The sequence below is a fragment of the Lissotriton helveticus genome, chromosome 2_1 (assembly GCF_964261635.1).
Source record: "Lissotriton helveticus chromosome 2_1, aLisHel1.1, whole genome shotgun sequence".
In the NCBI taxonomy this organism is placed as follows: Eukaryota; Metazoa; Chordata; class Amphibia; order Caudata; family Salamandridae; genus Lissotriton; species Lissotriton helveticus.
In genome coordinates, this window is record NC_136059.1 from 1510047336 (window position 1) to 1510062550 (window position 15215).

The following is a 15215-nucleotide window of genomic DNA, read 5'->3' on the forward strand; positions in this document are numbered from 1 at the left end:
TGGTCTGGGATGTAAAGGTGTCCAGTTGTAGGCATTGAGATCTATCCGATAGAAAACTCTGAAGCCACTCTAATGCCGTCCCTCTGACACCAATCTCTCATAGTTTATCCAAAAGAATTCTATGAGAGTTGGTGTCAAAGGCTGCCGACAGATCTAAAAGGGCTAGCATTGTAGGTGTTCCCTCATCTAACAGTAACCTGATCGAGTCTGTACCTCTGTTAAGTTAGACTCAGGGCTGTATCCCGCACGAAAGCCTGACTGCAAGGGGTCCAGAAGATTATGATGTTCCAAGTAGTCTGAGAGTTGTCGGTTGACCAGGGTCTCCATTATTTTTGACCAACCAGGGAGAAGAGAAATGTGTCTATAGTTTTGCAAATCATCACAATCTGCTGATGTTTTTTTTGGCAGAGGTTTAATATATGTCTTCTTCCATTTTGATGGAAAGGAGGAGGTAGCTAAACATAGATTGCAGATTTCCGTCATTGGATTTACCAACTCCATCGCCAGGTCGGAAATGATGTGGGGGGGGGAACCACATCTGACGGGGAGCCTGACTTGATATGTTCCAGCAGTGGTAAGGCTTGCTCCATGGTAATGGCTGCGAAGGTCTCTAATCTAGGTAGGAGAAGATTATCTGGGTTTGAGATTTCTTCCCTAATCTCCAATTCTTGATCAAAGGAGTCATAGATTTTGTCTATTTTACTTTTAAAATGCGTGGGGGACAGGAGAGATTGTTAGCTCTAGGAGTAGTAAACTCTTTAAGGATCCTAAAGAGCTCTTTGGAAGAGCATTTTGCCTGGGAATTAATGCCCCAACTACTTACCGGTAATCTTCATTACCTAGAGTCAAGTCTTACTCGCCACATGTGGTTTCCTATTCCTCACTTGGTTATTCTTCGGTTTCATGTACTGTGGAGCTTGGGAGAGGGGACAGGAAGAGGTGTGGGTTGAGTCTCCTTTTATGGATAAGTGGTAAAAGAGGTTGGCCATATTAGGGAGGGACGCGGAAGACAGGAGCACTAATTTTGCTTGGAGTGTTCTGTGGGGGAGCTGAAGCTCACTTTGTAAGTAATGTGGCAAGGAAGACTTGACTCGGACTAATGAAGATTACCAGTAAGTAACTGGGGCATTACTGGATCCCATACCACTAGAGTAGACCTGGCTACAGGAGATGAATAGAGGCCCCATGCTCTGTGCCTCTTTGGCAACCACTTGATTTTCCATGTGTGGCACTCTCCTACTAACTGGTCTGTAAAGTACCAGTGTTTGTCACTCTTTGATCTACTGTATTCCACACTGTAGTTGGTCATACCTGATAATATAAGCCTCTTCACCCTGGTGGTTTGGTGTGTAATTTTCCTTGCCAGCCTAAGCTTCTTACCTGCTACGCTGCACACTTTTAAGACTTCTAGGCAGAGGTTGGGGCAGTAAGGCCTGCAGAATGGAAGGCAATCTGTGCAGTGCCATCCATTTTAAGGCAACCTGTCAGCCCAGCCAGGAAAACCCCCCATCTGCTACAAATGAAGGTCTCTCCTCAGAGCATGGACTAGGTCATCATAGTTTAGACATAATGTATTCTTCAGTGATACTATTAACGTGACGGCCGGATAATGAATGCTATCCATGGCCCATTCTAGTGGGCAATTAGATTGCATTTGTTTTCTATGCTTTATTGGGCTGGACAACTTGAGGATCTCTGACTTCTGTATCTTCATTTTAAAACCTGACACCTGAACAAATCCATCTAGCTCCTTCAGAACCAATCAGGCACCAATTGCACCATGTCTGCAAATGAGGCCACAACATCCTCGGCATAAATTCACATTTTATGCGTGTGTGTGATCCCGATCTTGAGCCCTTTAATGTGTGTGCTTTCCCTCACCTTTATGGCCATAGGCTCCATGTACAATGCAAACAAGAGGGGGAGGGAGGGCACCCCTGCTTTGCCCCTCTCCTGAAGTTGAATGGCACAGTTGAACCCTGATAGGTTCTCAGTAGCTACCAGAAAGCATGCACAAGCATTAGAACCAAAGTTTTGAATGTATGCCCAAACAAAACCATCTACGCTCTCCGACAAGAATCGCCAATGCATCCTACTGAATGCTTTCTCATCGTTGATCTAGAGGAGAAGTGTCAGTTGACATCTCTGATCTGTAGGATGAGCTTGGCGTTGTGTGCACAAATGTGACAAGTGCTAAAGACCTCCTGATCAAGGTCTTGGCATTGGTCGCTCCAATCTACTAGCTCAGATCCCAGTGAAAAGTTTCCCATTCACATTTAGTAATAAAACAGTCTTGTAGGACGAGCACATCTTTGGGTCCTTCAAGGCTTGGGCAATGCTACAATGGAGGCCTCACGCCTAGAGTCTGAAATGTTCCCATATTCCGTGAAGAGTTATACAAATGGGGTAAGATTGGTACCAAAATTTGGCAATTCAGCTGGCGAAAGAGATGGGTGCCTGGGGAGATTTATGATTTTATAACCTGGACATGGCTGAGTCTACTTCCTCAAAGGCAATAGGTTTCTGTATTGAATCAATCTATGCAGGTGTAAGTTTCTATGTTTTCACTGTTCCAAGACAAAGCTCAGTTTTATCTTTAGGCCTATCATGTCCTATGTATAAAATACTTTAAAATTCTTTCAATGCTTGGTGAATGCCTTTGTTTTCATCTGTTTTTTCAGCTGTAGGCCAATACCCTACCAATATGACGGTCACTTCACATCCTGTTTTATGATCCATAAAAGTGGGGCCAACCCTACACGCAAAGTCCCTATGACAAGAATGGACCAAATCATGGACCACACAAAAGTCTTTGCATGATCTCTGGCTTGATCAATTCCTATTGCAGGCACTTGACCAAGCTCCACAAGTGTTTTACCATTTTTATTAGGAGAAGTGTGGGAATACTGGGTGGCTGGAATTTTGTAGATCCCAACAGTGTTCTTAAGTTTTTCTCAGAAATGCTAGAAAAATACCTGATTTTAGCCAAAGTGTGAGGTTTGTAGTGCATTCTGGGTAAGAAAACAAGTTCCCTAGGTGTCCAGTTTTCAGAAAGGTATGGGTTTAGTAGATTTGCTTGGGTGTCTGCCTTGCCCAGACCCACATTTTGTTGCTACCTACATCACAAAAAAGGGTAGTTTTTCGTATCCAAAATTTGATATCACCACATCGTGTTTTGGGGCCATTCATATCGTGGGTAATAGGCCCACCCACATTGTACTGTTTTTATTGAGAGAATTGTAAGAATACAGAAGTGTAGAACATTTATTACCAATTGGATTTCTCTCCATGTTGGCTCCCAAATGTAAGTCATTGAGCTTTAACCGCATGCGCGCTAGCGGTTTTCCCGCTGCGCGCTGTGATTCGCAAAAACCCTCGTAACGTGACAAGGTCAGCTCGTCACACGCGCAGCGCAGGTAACGCCCATGACGAGCTGACCTTGTCACGCGCGTCGAAGGGGTTAAAAACACATTTTACAAAATGGCTTCTGATTCATGATAATGTGGGCAAATTTAAGTTCAAACGTGTTCAAATAACCACTATTCCTAAGCTCAGTATCTTGTGCACATTTAAAAAATACATGGATTTCCTTCATACCCATCTTTCATTACTACCACTAGCAGTCAAGGGGTTAACCTGGTTAGGGACAATATGTCAAGGCCAAACTGGTCGCACCAGGCATCAGGAGTTTTCCTGGGAGGCGGAAAAGGTAGGAGGCCAGTTTTGTTTCTAGGGGCCGGTTTTGTAGCAGTGCAGCAGTTTTAAAGCAACCCCTGAAGAGTTCCTTGTATGTCCAACTACAATAAAAGTGTCATGAAAACTTTGGAGTTTAATGTACCTGCTGGAGAGAGATCAGAGTTTTGTCTAGTGGCAGTTTTGACTCATCTAAGGTAGCGCAGATGGTGTCGTGTCTTGAGACCCAGGAAACCACACTGGACACGATGCTGATTAGCAGGTATGCTTTTATTTCGTCGTCTACAGCATATACGGATCATGACCTCTTGCCTCGAGGTCCAACAGCAGAATGTCCCATCTCCCCACCCCTTGACCGGATGTGGTGTCCGGTGTCCCCTCGCCTCTGTACTGTCCCAGGGTCCTAGTGCCCTTGCCCTGGACACGATAGAAGGGTTAACATGTACCAGGCAAATCCCAGAGCAGTATTTTATGTGCTTATCTCTGAAGGGTTACTGCTTTTGTCACAGATATCCTTTTTTTACTGTGTAGTTTATAAGTTATATCCTAATCTAGCACATTGAACTATGAATTGCCATCAAGGAGCTGCATGCAAACTGCATGGTACAGGTTAGAAAATGAGGCTTTTTCCCAGTGTTTCATTATCCTAATGTTGGTAAAAAAGGGTTTGGGTAGAAATAAAAGCTTATCAGTAAAGCCAACCTTAAACACTGTGTTATGTTCTGAGCCCTGAGTTTGTGCTTCTCAAGACTAGGGGGTCCATTAGGATGGTGGCAGGGCGGGGGTCCCAACATTGGCATTAGGATGCGCCCGCCACAGTGGCGGGCGCATTCCTCAATTTAACATTGTGGTGGGCGGTGCTCACTGCACCGCCCGCCACAATGTTAAAAACAAATGCACGCATTTCCATAATCGAAGCTGCAGGCACCGCGCGGTGCCTGCCACAGCGATTAAGCAAATGTAGGGGGGTACCACAGGTACCCCCCCGTGTGCCACCCCCCTTTGGCCGTCACTCTGGGGGCCCACAGGGGCCCCCCAGAGTGAACACCGCATGCCCAATGCCGCCATGGAAAAGCATTGCAAAATGCCCATTGTAATATGGCTGGCGGTGTCTCATAGCGATACAAAAGGGGATGATGGACGGAGCGTTTGAACAAATCAAACACTCACCCCCAGTCAACTGATCTGGGTTTAATCCATCACCATTCTTTAGTTCACTCAGCCCCCCAGTTCAGACATGGCTATATGCAAATCAGTCTGACCCTGTGCCTCGTGGGAACAGTCCAGCCCGAACTGCCAAGCCATGTCTTCCCTGGACCGGAAACAAGCATCCTGGGACCGGTTTCGGATTCATAATCCTCATCAGCCAGGCTATCTTGAATCCAGTGGCCAAGTGAACAAGGGACTCACGTCTGAGCATACCCTGCCACACTTAGGGCGAACAAAGCGATACAAAAGGGTATGATGGACGGTGCGCTTGAACAAATCAAAGACTCACCCCAGTCAACTGATCTGGGTTTAATCCATCACCATTCTTTAGTTCACTCAGCCACCCCAGTTCAGACATGGCTTGGCAGTTCGGGCTGCACTGTTCCCATGAGGCACAGGGTCAGACTGATTTGCATATAGCCATGTCTGAACTGGGGTGGCTGAGTGAACTAAAGAATTTGTTACAGGGGACCGGCCTCCGGTAACAAAAACGGTCCCCAGGGGCCCAAAAACGGCCCTCACCCTGGCGGCCCACCTGGGAAACACCCGGTGCCTGCTATGGCCAGTCCGGCCATGGCCTCTCCCCTCTGCAGTGCTCCCTATGCACTTGCTCGAACGGAAAAAACGAAAAAAACACAGGTCTAGTTTTCAGAAATATATTTTTATTTTTTCCAAAACAAGTCGCATTGTAAGGCTAATGAGGAGGCACATTATGGTACCTAAAAGCAACGATGAATAGGACAAATACATTGTAGTTGTAATTTCAGGTAGCATGTGAGCAGGTGCTCCCTGTTTGTGGATGTTTCATTCATACTAGTGCCTGGAAAGGTACTTAGTTGATTGACAGGCTGTTCTGGCCGCTCAGCTGCAGCTGCTATATAACTACCAGGCTCCATGTCTGTGAAAATAAAAAGCCTGTAATGAGACGAGCAAAACATTATTACTGTATGACATTTTCAAAGCAATGATGCTTCTCAACAAACAAGCATAAAGAGACTGAAAGGTGCATATCTCCCTGAAGTGCAAACCAGGATTGCAGTGGATGGGATAGTAATCAAAGACCATGAAATGTCCTTAAATATATAGGCCGCCCTATGCGACATGCAATACTGTGGCGGCACATACAAGAGCAGTGGCCCGCTGCAGTGTAATATCAATAACATGCCTCCCATTCTTGTGTCCATAACTGCAGGAGAGCTCACAACACACCCTGACAGAGCTGAGGATTTAACAGCAGGTTTTTTTTTCAAAATGTGCCTCAGGCTGCTTTTGTATTTCTATCTAGGACCCTAATTCGATATTCCTAATTTATGCCCTTATATGGCTAAAATAAATAATATCCTTATAAAGGCATAAGAATCATATCCATATTAGTCGTAGCCCATGCAGTCCAAATTAAACAAGGCTACTTCCCCAGACTCCTAGAGAGTACAACGCGTTCTTTAAACAAAGCAAACCTCCAGCAACCTGGGAAATCCCCATGCTTCTGTTTTGATTTGTCCTAGAACTCCTGCGAGCACTGAAAGAATGGCCAGTTCTTAGTGACATCCTTATTGACGTCTTATGTCCAACCTTACGTCTAACCCGACACCTTTCAGGTATGAATATACCAACGTTGCCTTAAGCAAACACACGGTGGTTTGGAGCAGAGCGGCTATCTACTTGCCTGAGAGCCCAGCCTCCCTTTTGACGCACTGAGAGAGACGCTGTCTTTTTCTCCAGCCGAGAAAATCCAGCTCCGGTGTTTTCAGCCGCCCTTGCGGGTTGCTGGGATATCGAGTCCTGAGAGAGAGATACCCGACCTCCTGCTTTCTCTTACCCAGGTACGGAGCTGACTAAACCTTTAAAGAGAATTTTTGATTCAGATTCTTGGAAAAACCAACTTAACTTAAACTGCTACTTACTTACTCCTTCCCACGTATTAGGCTTAGGTCAGGTACACCGGGGTAGGCGTATTTAGAAGCACCAGTTGAGTACGTTAGTCAATGTATTTATGTATGTATATATTTGATCTATTTTAAAGTATCATATGGCTAAGAAACCATATCAATGCTTTTACAGTATTATTTTATAATACTCCTTTTACTGTACGCACTTTACTTTACTATAAGTATTGCAATTGTGGCAATTCATTTCTCTTGCATGAGAAAGAAGACTGCTCAATAAATAACACCTTTTATTGTAAACGCCCGTCTCTCTATTTCTCTGCACTCTGGTGAAACTAAGTATGCACAATTGACTGAGTGAAATAGTTGTCTATTGTTTTCACACAACTCTAGAGATACACTCTTATTCTGAGGGAGCAAAGTTGTCATGTTTTATGGTTGCCAGAAGCTAATCCCTTCTTGTCTATCCAGGGAAGTTAAACTCCTCCTTGTTTATTCGAGAAAGTTTCTAGTGACCTCTGAGCTAGCTGGCAAAACTAATTAAGTCTAATATAGTCAGTAGAGACCTAGATGACCTCAGGCCTACGTCTAAACTGCTGTTTATATTATTCCAATGTGCAGAGCCTATTGGGAATATAGGAACTACACTACACTGCTTGACCTATGAGAACTGCGGAGGATGTACACATGTGAGTGTGCCTCAGGAGATCACAGTTGTTATATGCGTCAGCCTTAGGGTGGTCTTCCACCAAGCTTTTTGCCTACCGCCTCCATTTTTGCTGATCTTGTTTTTGCTGGCCTTAGGACTCTGAGCACTTTACCACTGGTGACCAGTGCTAAAGTGCTTGTGCTTACTCCTTAAAACATGATGACAATGGCTTATTCCCAACTGGCATATTTACTTTACTTATAAGTTTCTAGTAAAGTGGTACTACAGGCAGAGATAATGCGCTGGCAGTCCTTTGTAGGTAGAGCCTATAGCAGCGCGCATGCACTGCTTTGGTGAGACTTATAGTAAGGGGCTTTCAAAAGCTCACCACACGCTTGTGGGTGTGTGGCCTATAGCTTGCGGTTACCCGCACGGGCGCCAAATGTTTTTAATGATCGTGCCCAGACACGGGCGCGATAATTCAAAACACATGGCCTGGTGCTCGCTCTCGACACTCGTGGGACGCTCCGTCGTTATGGCTCATTAAGCGCATCGCTCGCGGGCACCCTTACAACGCGCGCACATAGGCCGCGCGCCGCTGCTCGCGCTAGTTTACTTTCTTGAAACCCAAGCCGCTCCATCACCTTCCATTGACAATACAGGTCTTGTTTACATGGTAGGGTTTCTTTTGTTTCGGGGACTCACCAGCACGCGCAGCTGCTGCTGTAGATGAGTTGAGAGAAGCGAGGATCTGGTCCAGTCGCTGGGTTTAGAAAGCTCACTTCCGTTGTAGAGCCAGGCGAGTTTCTCTTGCACCGCTTGCGGGTGGGCCACGTACCCCTTCACCTAGGTACTGAGGCCATTACTCACTTTATGTCCATCTAGTACTAGTTTGCCACGGGTCTTGGTGGAAGTAAGCAAATGGCCTCTCTGGTTATTGCTAGGGGGAGGTGGGGCAAGTTTCAATGGCCCCTCATGGCTTTGGCACCTGTGTCACTGCACCTGCTGCTCTAACTGTACCTACGCGCTTAGCCTTTAAGGTACTACCATGCCAGCTGCCGAGTCTTGCAACCCTCGATGGCCTCTGTTGCTCCAGTACATGTGTTTTTACACTGGGAGATCAAGAATCCCTTGTTCTCAGATTCTTTACGCGCCAAAACTGTACCTCAGATCTTCAACTGCAAAGTCAGCTGCTCTATAAATATCCCTATTGCACCCTTACACTGAAAGTACTGCTGATACAGACATCTTTTCAGGATGTAAATATGTCACTGCTCTGAGATGGAGAAAAATGCCCAGCATCACGGTTGTCGTTTGCTCAACTACCAAAGCTGGGGTTCGAACTCAGGTCTTATGCAGCAAGACCACTTATCCATATGTGCTTGAGCACATGATCCTGTGCACCAACGGCGTGCCTGCTGTTTACTGTGGCCACAGGTGTGCAACACTCCAGACGCCTCTGCGGTTTGTTATCTGGATTCCAGCGTGGCCACTCTTGTTAAGTCAACTATAATTGGGCACCTCATTAATTATGCAGAATTCCACAAAGTTTAATTATGGGGTACAATAGTGGAGGAATATTTTTCTCCCTTCGGGTTGACACCTGTGCTGTATAAACAAGCATTAAAAATGTAATAGGTCTCGCCCTTTCATAGTTAAAGCCATTTGCTTTGCTATAGAATACCACCAGAAAAGCAAATGGGTTTAACTTAATCAAAGGTGAGACCTATTGCATTTTCAATGCTTGTTTAAATATATTTCTGCACACTGTGACCTTTAACTTGCACTATGAGAAGCATTATAGTTGCGCCACTTTTTTAATGATTGTTACCTTGAATCGGAATTTGTTGAGTTGTTCAAATTCTTCCTAATACTTGTACAGGAACCGAGCAATACCCCCCATAGTCAGTGGGCAATAGAAGCTTAACTTATCAGCTGGGAGGCGGCGGAGCTCATTAGACCGCAGCAGGCTTTAAATTCATGCCCGCAGCCCAGACGCGCTGCTGGTGTGCTGAAGGAGTGCCTAAGCAAATCCGTCTGTGCCCGTCCGCGTCTGGACAGGGCAAGGGGCATGCCACTATGCGCAAAAATTCTCCTATTCACATGCAGACCTCGAAACTATGGCCTCGCAAGACAGGCAATTGTATGACCCTCAACTTCAACTTAAGCTGGAAGAGCTAGACCTCTTTCATCCAGGTCAAGCACTTAATTTCTGTAAATAAAAGGAGGGCTGTTAGGCTTTTAGCCAACCCATGGGGGGGACAACCCCATGTGAAGGAACTAAACATAATGGATCTCAACACTCGCTCTGCAGTCAAGCACCAACTACAACTTTTCAATCTCTAGACCACTGACTCACCAGACATGTTGTTCTTGGCTGAAACCTGGCTATCAGAGGAATCCACCCATGAAATCTTAGCCACACTTCCAGAAAACTATTTCCTCCTACAAACTAATAGACCTTCAGGAAAAAGAGGGGACGCGTGGCTGTTGCTATCAAAAATGGACTATCTTTTATTACCATTTCCAGTTTAGAAATACCTTTAGTTGACAATCTTATAGTCAAACTGGATTCTCCAAATAGCACACTGATATGTGTCCTTCTGTATAGACCAACAATAGCGATGCCAGATTTCCCTAAAGCTTTTGCAAATAGCATCACATCCCTGACAGTGGACTATGACAAAGTCCTGATTTTAGGTGACATGAACTTTTGGGCTAAGGAGGCGGAAGGGGGAAAGGCAGCCAGGGAACTAACTGAGTCCCTTGCTAGCCTAAATCTCATCCAACATGTCTACTCTACCATGCACATCAAAGGCCATACACTCGATCAAGTGTGGCCTATCAATCTCACCCTCCAGAACTTAGCTATTTACCCTTGTGTATTGTCAGACCATTATCTATCAATTTTTCTTTGGGTGATATGTTTCTGCCTAAATCTTTCCCTCATTTAAAATGTACTTTCAGAAATTTGAACCGCATTGATATGAAATCTCTTTGGGACACGCTAAATCATGAGCATCTCACTAGTCAGGATAACATAGACAGTTTCGAGAGGGAGATTGCTAATTGCCAATTGAATGCTATCGATATCCACGATCCTATAGAGATTAAAACCTCCCGTATTAGGTGACATGAAGCATCTAAATGGTTCACTACTGATTTTAAAATTATGAAACTCTATGTACGTCAAGCCGAAAGGAAATTGCTTAAAACCTACCAACTACAGGCTAGAGAGCAATACTTTGCGAGCCTCGTGGATTATAAAAAAGCCATCCTGGAGGCATAGAGATTATTTTTTACTAACGAAGTGCTCAACTCAAACAATAGGTCAAAAGATATCTTCAGGATTGTGAAAGAGTTAACTAATCCTGGCCATGTGACCCCCCCATCACTGCCTCACAAAAACTTTGTAACAATTTAAATTCTTTCTTTGTGGAATTTTTTTTTTTAATCCAAGATTCAATCGACGCTAGCCATGGTAGGGTAGAAGACAGTCTACGCAATTCCAACTCTACCTCTCTGACCCCCTTTCCTTGCCTAAATAGAGAACTTTTCTCTGAACTTGTAAACAAAGTAAAACCAGGCTTCCCCAAGAGGTATGCCCGTCCATATTTTAAAATCCATCTATCTGTCTTTTCCAGACACTATCCTTCACTTCTTGAATCTTTCTCTTACCCAAGGTATTGTGCCTTCAGTCTTCAAAGAAACAGTGGTCATCCTGTTGCAAAAAAGCAAGGCATTGGCCCTCAAAAGCAGGATAGCTACAGACCTCTATCTCTCCTTCCCTTTCCCCGCTAAATTATTGGAGATGTATGTAGTCATTTTTTTAGTTCCTTCTTAGAGGAAACCAACTTTTTAGACACCCATCAGGCAGATTTTCGCCCATCACACTCCACCAAATCTGTCATACTATCCATTATAGATGATCTAAAAGGTAAGGCGGATGAGGACTGCACACAGGCCTTGATTCTCCTGGGCCTGTCTGCAGCCTTCGATACCTTCAACCATGAAATACTGTTGGATCGTATTGCTGCAGCCGTTCTTAGAGGCACTGCCTTGAGTAGGTTCACATCCTTTTTAGAAGGCCGCAAGCAATCAGTGTGGCTCTCACGCTACAAGTCCAATACTGTAAATATGTGTTGTGGAGCGCCCCAAGGCTCCTCTCTTTCCCCGATTCTCTTCAATGTGTATATACCCCCACTCATATCCAGACTCTGTCAGATTGGGATTAAGATTTACAACTATGCTGATGATATGAAGCTAATCTTTACAATTGAAGAGTCAATTAAATCAGAGTAATTTCTTAGGAACTCAATGCTATTCTTCAAGAATTGGATGAACATCAACCAGTTAAAACTGAATTTGGAAAAAAACGAAATCATTATTCTCAAAAACAAACTCCTGCATTGGACTCCAGCACACTGGCCATTGGAGTTAGGTGCAGCACCTCTCCCTAAGCCTGTGATTAAGACCCTGGGCGACAAATAGATTTAGATCTTTCTATGAGCTCGCAGATTAGCTCAGTTACGTCTGCTTGCTTGTTCCAACTTCGGAAACTGCAAAAGATCAAAAGATTTTTCAGCAGAGAGGCCAGCATCCAAATCATTATCGCCTTGATTCTTTCCAAAATCTTTTACGGAAACGTGATGTACCTGGGCCTCCCATAAAATCAGAAACATTGTCTACAGATGATTCAGAATCAAGCAGCCAGAATTATTTACCAACAAGACAGACGTTGTCATATTAGACTGCTGCTGAAAGAGCTTCACTGGCTCCCGGTGGAGCAGCGCTCTCTGTTTAAAACAGGATGCATCCTATTCAGAGCCGTAGATGGTATAGGTCCCAAATACATGCCTTCAAGAATCCTCAAATACTCCTCTCAGCGCACCCTAAGATCCATGCACATGAATCTACTGGCAGTCCCTAGATTCAGATGCAAACGCACAGGCGGGTCACGGTTCTCTATACTGGGCCCAAAATTGTGGAACTCTCTGCCTATAACCCAGAGACTTGAAGAAGACTACCTGTAGTTCAGAAAAATGCTAAAGACTTGGCTCTTTACTCAAGCACACAATTAAGCCGGACCTGTTTTGATCTCTCCAAGTCTAATCCCAGTGCAGAGAGACCTGCAGGTGAACGTACACTTCAGAAATTCACAATTAACATAACATTAACATAACCTCTCAAACATGTCTCAGGCCTGCCATTGCAGCCTGTGTGTGCAGTTTTAAACTACCATGTCGAACTGGCAAAATGAATCTTTTGCCAGGCCCAAACCTTCTTTTTTAAAATATATGTCACCCCTAGTGTAGGCCCTGGACAGTGTGCAGGGTGCAATGTATGTAAAAAAGTGGGGGATGTGCTTTTAAGTTTTAGATATCCTGGTAATGAAAAACTTTTAATTTTGTTATTCACTACTGCACGTCTTACCTTTCCAATAGTATAAAACTGTAGTTACCTTTTCACAATAAGCTGTAATTTCCAAATAGGAACAGGTAGCCAGTTCATTGTTAATGTCTTTGTTATTGTAATGAAAATCACATGTTTAGAAGTTGACATTTTTCCTGCCTTAGCTATTTAGTGCATGTAGCATGTCTCTGGGTCACATGACTGAGTGTAGCTCGCACTTGGGCTTTGTGTATTCCTTTTAAACAGCCACACACAATAGAGAGCTTTGGTGTGCCTGGATGGGCCATCATTGGCAGGATGCGAGGAAGGAGCTGGGTGCATCCCTACTTACACTTGGATAGGCTGTGCGCTGCCTCCACACAAAGGGCTGCATACCCCCTGCAGTTAGTCTGGAGCCAAGACAGGCAGGATGCCTGGGGACTTCAAAGAGAACCCTCTAGATGACTCTCCCACCTTCCAGAGGGAGGGCACCAGGTATAAATATTAGATCGCAGATACCATCTCTTCAGTACACTTCTGGACCTGTGGATACTCTGCCATAAAAAAGACTGCTGTGCTGCTGAAAGGACTGCCACTCTGATGAACTGCTGCTCTGTAGGACTGTTGCCCTGCTGTGCGGGCCTCCTGCCCTTTTGCCAGGGAGAGAAGGACTGAACCTGCATTTTTTGAATCTAGGATCCCAAAGTGACTCCAAGTGATAGTTGGCTAGTCTCCTGACAAAAGCCTCAGGGACAAAAGGCTCCAACAACCTTGAACCCAGGACCTAGGCTCTGCCATCTGTGAATCCAATGTGGTAATGAATTCTAAGAATTGCTACAGTGGGCCTGGGGTGGGCAATGTGTTGCACCGCATAGGGGTGCTGGGGGGAAGTGTAGATTAGGATCTTTCCCAAGTGTGCTTATTTCTGATGTCATTCGAACATGGCTGGGCCTAGTGCTGCTAGTATTAATTCCGAATGTGATTTATGCTAAAAAATACATGATGTTCAAGTTGTGTTCATTATTATGTGTGTCGAATACAAACATTATTTACATACATCACAAATGAAGTCTCTTTTGTGACTCTCAAGGTATTTATCGTGAGTGCTGTTTCAATGCTTTACACATTGCCTCTGTGGTAAACCTGATTGCTCAGTGCAAAGCTACCAAGCAACATCAGTGGCACAGTGCCCAAAGCATATAGACCACCAAAACACATAGCAGAAACACATGTGGCAACAAAAAAAAATGGAAGGGAGACCCACGGCAATGGTGCCAGGTCTAACAACCTGTATACATGTTTGCATGCCAATTTAATAATTCGGGCCCATCTGTGTCACAAAAAAATGTCATAGGAGTAATACTACCCCTTGGCGATCACACATCTATACAAACCGCATTACAACTAGCAGACCGCCATGTGGTGATCTTACCTTTGAGTGAGAGATACACAGATATCGCTCAAAACAAATTGAGCTTTTTTCCTAGACCACCAATATCGGGGACTACTCTTCCCATGATTTCGCTTGTTTTGTAGTCTGATTCCAACGTCTCTAACACAAGCGACACATGGTACGTCACATGTCAAATGCATAACGCGGGTCAGCACGACAGGCTCTGACCCACAGTGGTACATTTAAACAGGCTCCCTCGGCTCCTTGGATACACAATACCCAACAATTGTGGGTGAGTATTTTCCGGCGCTAAAATGTGCATGAATCTTCCATTTCTGGTCCTATATATGTCACCCAGAGAACGAGTGTTGAATAAATGTGATGGGTACTGCTTGACTGGGGAGTTATGATCCTCCTCGGATAGGTGAAATTTGTACAAGAGACAGAGATGTATGTAACTCTATCAGGAAGACTATTAGGTGATCCCAAAAGAGAATACATGCGCTGTATGCACGCACACTAGTAGTGTGGATGAATGATTGAAATGAAGAAAGGGACCACGTAACAGACGCTCCTACAACTGTTACCTATGATAACTTGCACATAAGCACAGAACGACAGTGTGTACCAGCATTCTCACTTACACAATATATGACTTGCATGTAGTGGGAGTTGCATGCTGCCATTGATACTTTTTGCCTTAACACAGTGTTAGTTGTAATGTTTGCACAAAATGAGCATGAGAAGTGTATGCACACTGTAATATGGATACTGATCTGTTCTTGTTTTAGTCGATCACGCACAAAGACTGCACATGGGCAAGTATTATCACTGCCCGATTTTCACTTATTTGGCACAAACTAGCCACGTATCAAGTTTACCAACAACCCAGGGAGGTACCACTCTGTAACCCTGTTGAAAGCCTCGGACCTTTTTGGGCCTTAGAGTAGGGCTGAACCATGTCAGTTTGAAACGGGGTCATGGACCATAATAG

At 44.6% G+C, this 15215-nt stretch overlaps 1 protein-coding gene across 3 annotated transcripts in view; it reads right to left on the reverse strand.

The window, feature by feature from the left end:
* Positions 1-5544: 5544 nt before the first annotated feature.
* Positions 5545-15215, reverse strand: part of GC (GC vitamin D binding protein) — a 245740-nt gene continuing 236069 nt past the window's right edge. For 2 of the 3 annotated variants that reach the window (XM_078676420.1, XM_078676417.1), the window contains one exon: positions 5545-5817. The gene's annotated coding sequence lies outside the window, so the exon portion shown is untranslated. The remainder of the gene's footprint in view (positions 5818-15215) is intronic. The other variant, XM_078676418.1, reaches the window with a different exon arrangement.